The sequence below is a fragment of the Amblyraja radiata genome, chromosome 28 (genome assembly GCF_010909765.2).
Source record: "Amblyraja radiata isolate CabotCenter1 chromosome 28, sAmbRad1.1.pri, whole genome shotgun sequence".
NCBI lineage: Eukaryota > Metazoa > Chordata > Chondrichthyes > Rajiformes > Rajidae > Amblyraja > Amblyraja radiata.
In genome coordinates this window covers 22260911-22274213 of record NC_045983.1, presented here as the reverse complement: position 1 = coordinate 22274213, position 13303 = coordinate 22260911, and positions in this window count along the sequence as shown.

Sequence of the window (13303 nt, the reverse complement as noted above, 5' to 3'; positions counted from 1 at the left end):
GTCAAGGTTTCAAGGTTTCAAGGTCAGTTTATTGTCACATGTAACAACTAAGGTACAGTGAAATTCAAATGACCATACAGCCATACTTTAAAAAAAAGCAACAAGACACACCACAACATAAAAGTTAACATAACCATCCACCACAGAAGATTCCCCACGTTCCGCACTGTGATGGAAGGCAATAAAGTCCGAACTTCTTCCTCTTTTATTCTCCTGCGGTTGGGGCAGTTGAACCATCCGCAGTCAGGGCGATCGAAGCTCTCGCAGCTGGCGGTCGAAGCCCTGCTTCAGGACGATCGAAGCTCCCGCGTCGGAGCGGTCGAAGCTCCTGCAGCTTGGAGTTTCCCAAGTCAGTCTCTAACCAGAGGTCACGAGCACTGCGAAGTTAAAGTCCGCAGGCTCCCGCGGTCGGAGCCCCAGAGTCGATCCCCGACAGGGATCATCAGCTCCGTGATGTTAAGTCCGTAGGCTCCCGTGGTGGAGCTCCCGAAGTTGGTCTCCAGTAAAGACCGCCAACTCCTCGATGTTAGGCCGCAGTGCGGATGGAGATGCGATACAGAAATAAATTGCATTGAGGTAAGAGATTAGAAAAAGTTTCCCGCAACTCCCTCCCCACCCCCCACATAAAGCAAGTTAAACAACACTAACGGACAGACAGACTATTGGCGAGGCAGCCATTGCTGGCGCCACCCGGTGTGTCGAGACACTTCTTCAGACTGAGAGGGGTTGAGTGGACCCATCTTCCGATCCTGAGTTACTGCCTGTACTGGATTCAACATTGGAGCTAGTATTTAACATGGGAGCTGCTATTAAGCACACTTGATGGATCGAGTGTGGAGCACCAGGAAGAACCTTTACCAATGTAATTTGAAGCAATTATCATTTGATTGAGGTTAGCCATTGGTTGACTTCCACTGTGTGTTACTTTGAGATTCAGATTCAGATTCAGAAAACTTTATTGTCTGTCGCAACAGAAAATCTTCTTTGACGTGGCTCCACATACAACCAGGACAATGTACTGACAAGCAGTCATACAACACAGACTTCTGCGAGCACACACAGTGTGCACAGATCTCAAAAGCAAGTACAAAGATTACCGTGGTAGTCATACTCGCTGTCGTTAAATACCGCACTTAATGACTCTCAGAAAAACCCTAAACAACTCAGAAAACATGCAAACATACGGGAGCAGCGCGCCGCGAGTCGCTCACAGAGTAGCGCCCCGCCCCTTGGGTTGTCAGCAGCGATACAATAATAAAGAACACACAAAATGTAACACAAACATCCACCACAGCATTCATCACTGTGGTGGAAGGCACAAAAATTTGGCCAGTCCTCCTCCACTTCTCCCCCATGGACCGGACCAGAGTCCAGAGTCAGTCCAGGATCGGCTGGATGTCTAGTATTTGAAGGTTCTTTATTGTTCCTGAAATGCACAGGGAACATTGCAGCAGCAGCTGACAGCTTGTCTTTTGTGATCATTGGTACTCCTAGATCTGAAGGCTTTAGGTGACTGATCCTCTTGACGCTCAGCTGGGGGAAAGAGGAGAGTGGGAGGAGGGAGGGGAGAAGGGCTCTCGTTAGAGGAATGTTAGCAAGGCACAATGACTTTCATTAAGGATGTTCTCACTGAAATATACTGCATAGTCCAGCGGGTCAGCACAGCGGCACCGCACGTAGACCCACTGTTTCACAGTGCCAGAGACTCAGGCTTAATCCGAACCTCAGGGGCTGCCTGTGAAGAATTCACATGTTATACCTTTGACTGTCTGGGTTTCCTCTGGGTGATCTAGCTTCCTCCTGCATACCAAAGACGTGCAGGTTGGCAGGTTAATTGGCCACTGTAAATTGCTCCGAGTGTGTGTATGAGAGGAGCTGTTGAAAATTTGAGGAGAATGAGAAATGAATCAAGGATGAGTGTGAATTTAGTTGATAGTCAGTGTGGACATGATTGGCTGTACTCTATCTCTCTATATCTATCTCTCTATGACTCTTCTTTTAGAAATGAACCTCAAACCACAACTGATTCTTGTTACCCCCACGTATGAGACAAGGAGTTGTCATAAAGGAAACAAGGCAACCCAAAACTAGAACAATAGCAATAGGATCAGATTTAAAAGCTAATGCAATGTCTACTTTATACCCTTCAAAGAAAACTGTGTTATTAATGTACAAGTGGCTGGAGAATTATGAGTTTCATTTGTATGCAGGGAGCAGTCTCCTTTGATCTCAAGGCATAGTTCTCAGTGAAGACTAGGTCTCTATCAGAGAAAAATGAAGCAACTGCATCTTGCCCAGAGATCAAACTGGGTAATCTCTAGAGATAGACACAAATTGCTGGAGTAACTCAGCGGATTAGGTACCATATCTGGAGAAAAAGGATGGGTGACAGGCAGCATCTCCAGAGACGCTGCCAGACCCGCTGAGTTGCTCCAGCATTTTGTCTCTATCTTTGGTATAAACCAGCATCTGCAGATCCTTGTTTCTACTGGGTAATCTCTAGTCTCTAGTACTGATGCGTGTTGATGCAGATTTGAATCCTCATTAGTATAATTGTCTATTCGTTGTTAATATTTTTACATAAATAAAGATAGAAATTGATGCCAATACTCAGCAGCTCAGGCAGCATCTGCGAGAAGAGAAACTGAGTTAATATTTAAGCTGCAGAGAGGGTGGGAGAAGTTGGATAGGACAAAGGAAATGTCTGTGTAGTGAGGCCAGAGTTTCCTTCACCAACTTACATCCCACTCATTATCTCTCTTTCCTAGTTCTGAGACAGAATCTTGAAACAAAATAGTTAAATGGTCTGTCCCACTGTACAAGCCAATTCAAGAGTTCCCCCGAGTTCAAAAAAAAATTAAACTCGTGGTAAGTACGTAGAATGTACGTAGCGGCTACATCGGAGCTCGGGACGTCTCTTAGCGGCTCGTAACGCTAACGGCAGGTACTCGGGAAACGCGCTAAGCTCGTGAAGACTCGTGAACATTTTTCACCGTGTTGAAAAATGTCCACGTGTGCCCCGAGTACCTACGAGCGGCCATTACCGTAATTCTCCGACTTCGAATCAGGGGAAACTCGGAAGAACTCTTGAATTAGCTCGTAGAGTGGGACAGCCCCATGTTTCTCTATCCACAGATGCTGCCTGACCTGCTGAGTACTTCCAGCATTTTCTGTCTTTATTTCATAATCCCAACACGTCCAGTTATTTGATTTTCATTTTTCTTGATGTTTTACAAATAAAGAAATAAGGATTAGTTAAGATTTGGGATCAAATTCAAATCTGTTACACATCTTAACCTTTTGATACACATCTCTCTTAATATCTAACTCACACGAGACTGGTCATCTGAACGACAGTATGATTACAAGAGCTATCCAGGAGCCCAACTATAATAATAATAATAAATTTTATTTAATGGGCACCTTTCAGATATCTCAAGGACACCTTACATAGTAATCGGAATAACATATAATCGGAATATAACAAGTAATAAAGACATCACAGAGACACAAATTAAAAACAGAATTCAATCCAAAAACAGAAAATCAAAAACACAGTGTGAAGAGAGAGCAGCGGCAGCCAAAGCGCGCCAGCGTTCACTCTCTCTTCACGGCAGCCATCTTGGACACAGACCACTGTGGGGGAAGGCACAATGTCCAGTCCCCACCCCATGTTCACCCCAAAGTCAGGCCTATTGAGGCCACCGCAATTGCCTCTACGGAGGCCCGATGTCCCTAGCCGTTCTCACCGGGTGGTCTTGCCCCGGCGTCGGGAGAGTCCTTTCGGCGGCTGGGCCACCTGGAACGGCCGCTTCCTGGTTGGAGCCCGCGGCTGCCAAAGCCGACAAGGCCGCGCCGGTTTGGAGCTCCCAGGCTCCCGATGATAAAGTCGGCGCCGCCTCTCCACACTGCCGCCTCTCCGTACGCCGCCTCTCCGCTCCGCAGACCCGCAGCCGGAGATGTTGCTCTGGGCGGTCCAGCTCGCCAGAGCTCCAGCGCGTCGCTCCAGCGCGGCGACCCAGGCAAGGCATCGCCCGCTCTGCTCCAGCGCTTCAACGCTGTGCCGCCGCCGAGGCCGAGGTGCTGGGCGGTCCCCGCCAGGAAACGGCGCTCCAAGCCCGCTGGTAGGCCACGAGGACGGGTCGACGGGCAGCCCGGAGAAAAGGCTGCCACACCGACCAGGTAGGGACCTAGAAATAAAGTTAACACCTACCCCCCACATTAAAAAGACCATATCCCCTACAAACAAAAAACAGGACTCACTAAAAACGATTTAAAAAAACGAATTAAAAACGGACGGCTGCTGGCTAGCAGCCGTTCACCAAGATGGCTCCTCCCCCTACATGATGCTCCTCCCTATCTTCATGATGACCCATCCCCCATCACAAGGTAAGAGTCGGGTCTGCTTGTTGGCCAATTTTCACCTCCCTTCAGCTTTCTCTCAGATATCTGCACATCAAAGACTCAGGCCGACAAGTGGCGAATACTATTTATATCAAACATTGAATCCCAGTGAATGCATAAGCACCTCATAATAACACTTAGTATCATTGCTAATGATAACCTCTGGTCATCAACACCCTTGACCAGGTGAAGCAGCCCCTTTAATGCCTTGGAAACCAAAACAAGATGGGTGAAGGGGTTAAAAGGTGCAGGTCGCTCCCTTTCTAATGCCCCTGTCCCACTTAGGAAGCCTGAACGGAAACCTCTGGAGACTTTGCGCCCCACCCAAGGTTTCCGTACGGTTCTCGGAGGTTTTTGTCAGTCTCCCTACCAGCTTCCACTACCTGCAACCTCCGGCAACCACCTGCAACCTCCAAGAACCGCACGGAAGCCTTGGGTGGAGCGCAACGTCTCCAGAGGTTTCCGTTCAGGTTTCCTAAGTGGGTCAGGGGCATAACTCTCTAAATGCTCTCTACCAGGGCACCAATGTGTGGCGGGGTGATCTTCATTTGCTTGGTTAGTTACGACTGCTGCACTGCTCAGAAACTCCTTGCACATGAAGCAGCCACCGTCATCAGCCCCCTCACTCCCCCGTCCATTGCTTTAGCGTAGACTTCTAACTCTTCCACCGACAGTGCTTTGGCACCTGCTTTGCAGCTGTGAGACGCCCACAGAATCATCGAGCCTCTGGAGGAATGTTGCTTTAAAATGAATCTGGCTGCTCTTTCGTGGGATGTAAAACCGACAGAACTGAGAGAAATTACAACCATTAAGCTGGCTGCTTATGACATCCCGACTGACCCCACAGTGGATTTCATGGCAAATTTTCACGGATTGTGTGCAGAATGGAGTCTGAATATTCTTGATAACAATAGGAGACTGAAAAGTTATTTGAATAATTCAAGCCTCCTACACCAAGGAGCTTCAGAACAAAAAAACATTCTAATTACAGCAGTGCGGTTCGAGGAGGTAGTGGGTGGTATAGCCATCTGTAATACCTTCTGTGTCGAAAGGTCACATTAGAGGTTCCTCCACTTTATAATTCATTACTCAGGAGGTGCCTGTCGCTGGAGTTTAATGTCCATCTTCAGCCACCTTGAGAAGGGGAATGTAAACCTCCTCAGCCGGGCATTCAATGCAGAGAATTTTGCTATTTTGAGAGAAGGGGTACAGGTATATTTCAATGTGAAGGAATGAACTGCAGATGCTGGTTTACATCGAAGTGAGACACAAAATGCTGGAGTGCTCCTGTTCCTCCCACCACTCAAAGACATGTAGCTTGGTAGATTGATAAGTTACTGATGAATGAATGAATGAATGATGAATGAATGAATGAATGAATGAATGATATCTTTTATTTCGAACGATTAAAAAAAAAAGAAGAAAAGAAAAGATGAAAATGAATAAATAAAAGGAAAATTATATATATACATATATATATACATAAATACATACACACATACATACATATACATGTACATATATACATACATACATATACACACATACACATATACATAACATATATGTACATACATAAATTAAAAAATCAAAAGCCAATTTCAACATATACACATTAGACTCGTTCGAAAAGGGATAGGAAGAAGCCTATGCTTGTCAAGTCCTACCCCCATTCTTCACCATTAACAAATGCAAAATTAAATAAAATAAACTAAACAGACAATTCAAATAAAACTACTCCAATCAAGCTATTAAGAAAAAAGAACAAAAACAAAGAACAGAAAGAACAAGCACCATTAACATCTGTGAGATTTACATTCTCCTTCCTCATTACTGTACTTTTCAAAGATATATCTTTTGTACATTTTTTAAAATTGCATTATATTCATACTTTGTTTAATCGTTTCATCAAGACCATTCCACAAAACCACCCCACAAATGGAAATACACATACTTTTTAAATTGGTCCGAGCATAATGCTGTTTCAAGTTTAGTTTCCCTCTAAAGTTATAACCTCCCTCTCTGTCTTTGAACAGTTTTTGTGTTTACAGGTAGCAGTTTATTTTTTGCTTTATAAATTATTTGCGCAGTCTTAAATTCTACCAGATCCTTAATCTTTAAGGTGTGTAATTTTAAATACAGTATATTGGTGTGTTCATGATATCCTACATTGTTTACTATACGAATAGCTCTTTTTTGCAGTGTGCTTAGTGATTGTAAGATGGTTTTGTAGGTGTTGCCCCATACTTCCACACAGTAATTTAAATACGGTAACACAAGTGAGCTGTACAGAATATACAGTGCTCTCTCATTCAAAACATGCCTTGCTTTCCCCATCACTCCAATACTCCGTGCTACTTTTGCTCTCACATGTTTTATATGGGGTTTCCAGCAGATTTTGTGATCAAGAATCACACCCAGAAATTTATTTTCATACATTCTTTCTATTTCTATTTCAACATTATTTATCTTGGGCAGCTGACAAGCCAGCTGATCAACTACTGTAAACGGTTTGAAGTGCATGGATGAGTGTTGGAAGCAGCCAGCTTTCATTCACAGACTGATTGTAGGAGGGAGGAACGAAAGCTGGAAGAGAGGAGAGGCAGCACAAAGCCTGGCAGGTAATAGGTTGATGCAGGTGGACAAAGACCAGTGACGAAAAGACAGAAGGTGTGAGACAAAAAGATGGAAGTTGTGAATTGTGAAGCTAGAGGAAGGAATGTAGGAGGAAGTGGATGGGGAGGGGAGAAATAGGTGATGCACTGGAGAGGAAAGTGGGTGGCGACGGGGGGTGTGGTGAAAGAAGAGAGAGGGGGAGGGTTTGTAGTTACCTAAAATTGGAGAATTCGATGTTCAGACCATTGGGTTGTAAGCTATCTAAGCGGAATGCGAGGTGTTGTTTCTCCAGTTTGTGTGTGGCTGCGCTATTTCAGTGGAGGAGGCCCTGAACAGAAAGGTCAGTGGGGGAATGGGAAGAGGAGTTAAAGTGGTTAGCAACCGGGAGATCCAATAGGCCTTGGCACATTGATCGCAAGTGTTCGGCAAAACAGTCGGTGAGTTTATGCCTTGGTCTCGCCAATGTACAGGTGGCCCTATCGGCGACACTGGATGCTGGAGATGTGGTTGGAGGCTCTTTAGCATAATCTAAAATAAAGGCGAAAAAAGCCAAAAATAAAACCAGCAGATCAGCCAAGCATCGGTGGTACGGGAAGCAAAGTTAACATTCCTGTTAATTAAATCAGAGTGAGGCCACACGTAATTTGGAGGAACTTTGCAACTCATATTTCTCTTGGGCAGCTGACAAGCCAGCAGTATGAATATTGATTTCTCTAACTTCAAGTAACCCTTGCATTCCCACTCTCTCCATCCCTCCCCCGCCCTTGTCATCTTGCTAGTTGCACTCTTTGTATCCTTTCGTTATTACCTCTTCCCCAGCCAACAATGAACCACCTTTCCTTGTTCACCGGTGCTTGCTCTGATTAGTTCTGTACCTTTCCATACCTCTAGTTTCCCTCTCCCTTAACTCTCAGTATGAAGAAGGGTCTCAACCCAATACGTCACCTATTCCTTTTCTCCAGAGATGCTGCCTTACCCACTGAGTTACTCCTGCATTTTGTGTCCATCTTTAACATTCCTGGTCAATGGCATCTCATTAGTTATGAAATTACCTGAACTTGTTAATCTGTAGAGTATTTGCAGCATTTCCTGCAGCCAGACCAACAGAATCAGGCTCTCCTCACGAATGAAAGGTTCCAGCCTGAGCAGCGTTGAAAATCACACCAACTACAGAGGAAGTTAATATTACTTTCCTCTGAATAATGGGGTGCTCTGACATTAAGACTCTGGTTTCTGAGAAAAATTCATGTCAGCCATCTGCTTCTGTGATCTTGGTATCCAAGACTCCAGTAAAACATACCCTTTGTATTGTGTAGGAAGGAACTGCAGATGCTGGTTTACACCAAAGATAGGCACAAAATGCAGTACTAACTCAGTGGGACAGGCAGCATCTCTGAATATAAAGAATGGGCGAGGTTTTGTGTCGAGACCCTTCTTAAAACTCTTTGTAAGACCCTTTGTAATGGCAAGTCTTACTAACCTCTTTGAAATTGATCCCAATGAAAATAACATTTACGAATGCAGGTTCTGAAATCCCCAAACTAATCTACTTGCGTCCCATCTTCACAAATGAACAACACTATTGCGTGGCCTTGAATATTGTATCTGTTCGTACAGTAGCCATTTTCAAATCAAGAATTTGGCCCAGACTTAGGTTACAAATGGGAAAGTTCACCAGAGGGAATCTAAAATTTAGAGCAAAATAATTCACCATGCCTGGGTTTTGTTTTGTTTTGAAAAGTATACTTAATTCTGTAACACAAATCTTGAAGGCACTGGGTTCAGCTGAGATGTTATTTTCAAAATAAAACGCTGAATCATTTGACTTATCGTAAGTGGAGTTGAATTAAATTAAAAATAGATTTATTCATGGGCCTGCCTCTCCAGGATCCACATTGGAACCACAATCAGAAGGACTGTATCCCTCCCCATTCTCACCTAACAGATATTTGAATTATATGGGGCACAGTGAAAGGCACAATTGTTGTAGCAAAGATCAATGATAAATCAGTATTTGCCTTTCAAGATAAAGAGAGGAGCCTCAGCATTCTGCACATTAAGTCCGTGCAGAATTTTTTGCTTCTCTCTCCTCTCTCTATTTTTATCATTTCGTGTCCTTCAAATTCATCCCCATTAGCACCAATACTTATTTCAATCCTTCAATTCCATGAAGTGTAAGAAGGAACTGCAAGTGCTGGTTTACATAGAAGATAAACACAAAATGCTGCACTAACTCAGCGGGTCAGGCAGCACCTCTGGTGAAAGGGAATAGGTGACGTTTCAGGTCAAGACCCTTCATCAGATCCACTGCTTTTGCACTAGAGGGAATGCCAAACCCACTCTATTCCCATATTCCAGTCCTTCATCCTTATCTATCCTCCTTCCAACAATCTTGAACTTTCTCCACCACAACTCTAAGCTCCTGTTACCTTATCACAGAGACTTGGGATGGAAAGGATAAAAATCTGCCTCTGGTGCTGCAAATGTTAAACCTGATCTGACATGGATAGAATATACAGTGAATGGAATAATTGGTGTTAGATTGTGAGATTGTAAATTGGTAGGTTAGGGGTGGTCTGAGCGTGGTTGAATGGGCCTGTTACTTTATAATTTATGGTCTGGGTAGTTAGTAACTCCAGGAGTGATTTAACTATTCTAGATTTTGCTTTGGCTGGTAGAGGGAAGGCTCTGGATTCGGCTTCCGTCGTCCATCCTGGAAACTGAGATTTCCACAAGATTAAAAAAGATATGACCTGCTGATGTCCAGAAAGGGTTCCAGTGTTCTGCATGCCACATGCTCTACTGTGTTGGGCACAGAGTCTGGATCAAGCAGGCAGGTTTGCCCCTGGTTTGGGTTTTAAGATGTATTGCTGTTTATAGATGACTTGGAACCAGTTCATTGCTGGTTTTCAGGAAATTGAGGACTTTGTCCCAGGATCCCAGCATAAGGAACAGAAAGCTGGCTATTGGACCAAATTATGAAGCTAAGCCTAAACTCACAAACTAGGCTCATGTGGAATTTGGGATGCCAAAAGTTCAACACCGAAACACCGAAAATGATGGCGGTTATGTTGTAAACTGATCAAAGTGTGCAGAAGCCAACACTGCCGGTTTGCAGATGTCCTGCTGGATGTTTTCTGCATCCAATTTCAGAATTGTATCGTCCACACTATTCTACATTTGTATTTAGGGGATTGTTGTACATGGCAAAAGATGCAATCTACCAAAGTTAACCTATTTATTTGCAGCCAGTTGATGTGGGGAGATTGGATTTTATTGATGTGGGCCTCTTGCGCTCATTCAAAAGTATCTGCTAATCATGTTAGCTGTGTTTTGGCACAGGTTTTAACTCCCCCGGATGCAAATAAAACTCAGTTATTAATTTCAGAAGCAGCCCAATGTTTACTGGCTATCATATACTTGGTCTACCATGACCACAGCCAATCAGTGTGGCCTCGTACTTCAATCCTAGCCAGGCTCAGCTCTGCTGGGTAGAACACAAAGTGCTGGAGTATCTCAATGGGTCCGGCAACATCTCTGGAGGACAGGGATAGGCAACGTTTCGTGTCGGGACCCTTCTCTGCTTGGGTCAGATTCCTGAGGGCATGCTATTCCCTATCTATTTGTTCATGAAAATAATATCTAAAGGAAGTAACTGGATGTTGAAAGATCAAAGGAGGAGGAAGGGAACACAACTGATATTGCAGGTCTTAAAACATCCATTGTAAATCTTAAGGATACACAAAAAGCTGGAGTAACGCAGCGTGTCAGACAGCATCTCTGGAGAATAGGAATAGGTGATGTTAAGGAATCATGGTTCTGAAGGACAAATGGAGGTGAGACTTGGATACTTCCGATGCACTTCATGCACAAAGAGACACAGTTGGTGTTAGAGGTTGTGAAGGTTCAGGAGAAGGAGAAATTGGAACTAAGATAGAGTGCCTCACTTGAATAAAAAGTGGAATAGATAAATAACAAAGTGACGGTGACAGAAAGAAACAAAAAGCAGAAAAAAGGTTAGAAATGCTCAGAAGGACAGGGTGCACATGTGGAGAGAGAATCAAAGTTAACGCTTAAGTTTGATACGGTTGAGAAAGGTACCAAATGGGAACCAGAAAATAAGGGAGACTGATGCCGGAAAAAATAAATTGAGCTGAAATATAATTGAACAAAGGAAGGTTCTTTCAAGTTGTTTCAAGATTACTTCCACAGAAAAGAAGCTATAAACCAATAGATTTTCAATTAAGTTCTCACAATCATCTTACATTCCACAACTAGTGATGTATATGGTTTAACATTTGCGCTTTAGAAATATAATTAATTTAATTTTTCTAATGCAGTGTAACATTTAATCTATTTCAATTATAATAATTTTTAATAAAGTCAATTTAGTTCCAAGAAAATTTGCCAAATAAAGAACGACATGAGAATTGATAATGGACCACTGGAGTGCCAGCAGGATTCATGTAATTAGGGAAAAGCCAAGAGTCACATTGTAATTGTACAGGCTTCATGCCAATGCCTTAGCCTTGCTTTCACCACATAAAATGGGGGTCTGCAAACATAGTTTGTCTTTTTTCCATAAAACCTAGATCTTCATACATGTTGCAACATTTTTTATAGTTTGCGTATTTAGTGTGGCTCTCTCTCTAAAACGTTTATAATTTGAACTGAAGACCACAAACTGGAGGCAGTAAGGAAACCTAGAGTCAGTTGTCAGTACAACTTCAACTTATTTTATGAACTTACATCGTAGTGTTGGTATTTATGCTATTTTGTAGTTTGCAGTGTTGGTATTTATGCTATTTTAGAGTCAAGAGTCAAGAGTGTTTTATTGTCATATGTCCCAGATAGAACAGTGAAATTCTTACTTGCAGCAGCACAATAGAATATGTAAACATAGTACACTGTAAACAATATAATAAATGAGAGAAAAAATAGTTCAGTGTGTGTGTATATATATGTATATATACACACATTCACAAATACACACACACACACACACACACACACACACACACACACACACACACACACACACACACACACACACACACACACATACATATATATAGAGAGAAAGATCATATATAGATCATATATACATACACATACACGCACACATATGTACACACAAAAAAACAGGCAAAATTGAGAATGCAACTAGGTTAAAAAGAATGGCGTCTACAATATCTAGATGGGGTGCAGTATTCTGCATGCCGCTTGCACTACTGCTTTGGGCAGAGTCTGAATTAAACGGGCAGATTTATGGTTAAGTTTATAAAATGCAGTGCTGTTTATGGGTGACTTGGAACCAGTTCATCCTTGGTGTTCAGAACAGCCGCGAATAAAACTGCTCAAACAAAGCCATGATTTATATGTTGGAATATTTTTCATGTTACAACCATTTCCCAGATAAATAGCCGGAAGGAGACGATGTTCTTTGACTTGGCATGATGCAGCACGGAAACAGGCTCTTCAGCTCACCAAGTCAACAAAACCCGTCAAACACCAGTTTCCACTAATCCCTGTTTGCTCTCCCCACATTCCTATCAGCTTCCTCCATATTTTACCGTTTAGTATACACCAGGGGCAATGTTCAGTGACCAATTAACCTCCCAACCCGCATATCTTTGAGGTATGGTAGGAAACCAGAGCATGTCCCATGCTATCACAGGGAGAATGTGCAAACTTCATACAGCACTGGAGATTAGAATCAAGCCCGGGTTACTGGGGCTGTGAGGCTGCTGCTCCATAAGCTATGACACTGGTCCTTGAATTTTGTTTCCTCCTTCAATTTCCCTTAATGGTTTTAATCTAATTCCCCAAATAGATTTTGTTTTTGCCACCAAATAATATTTTAGCATAATTAGTGAAGAAGCAAACAAACAAACAAAAGCAGAAAATGGTCAAAAGCAGAAATATTCAACAGGTTGGACAGTGCCCGTGAAGTGAGGAACAAAGTTAACATTTCAGGTGACTGACTTGAAATATTAATTATCTTTCTGTCTTCTCAGGTGCTGCCTGACCTGATGTGTGTGTACTTCACCATTTCCTGGTTTTATTTTGGATTTGCAAAATCTGCAGGTTTGTTTGCTTGGCAAGCAACAACGAGATCGCATGCACGGCACAATTCCCGCTTCGATAACATTGGCTGAGTCACATTACATGCAGATTGCCATCTGTGTTATTCAGCCTGATGGTCTTCACCCTCTGCTCACTGTCACCGATGGACAAGCCCGCTTGCAGCCCCTAGCTTAGACCCTGCGATGCACAATGGTGC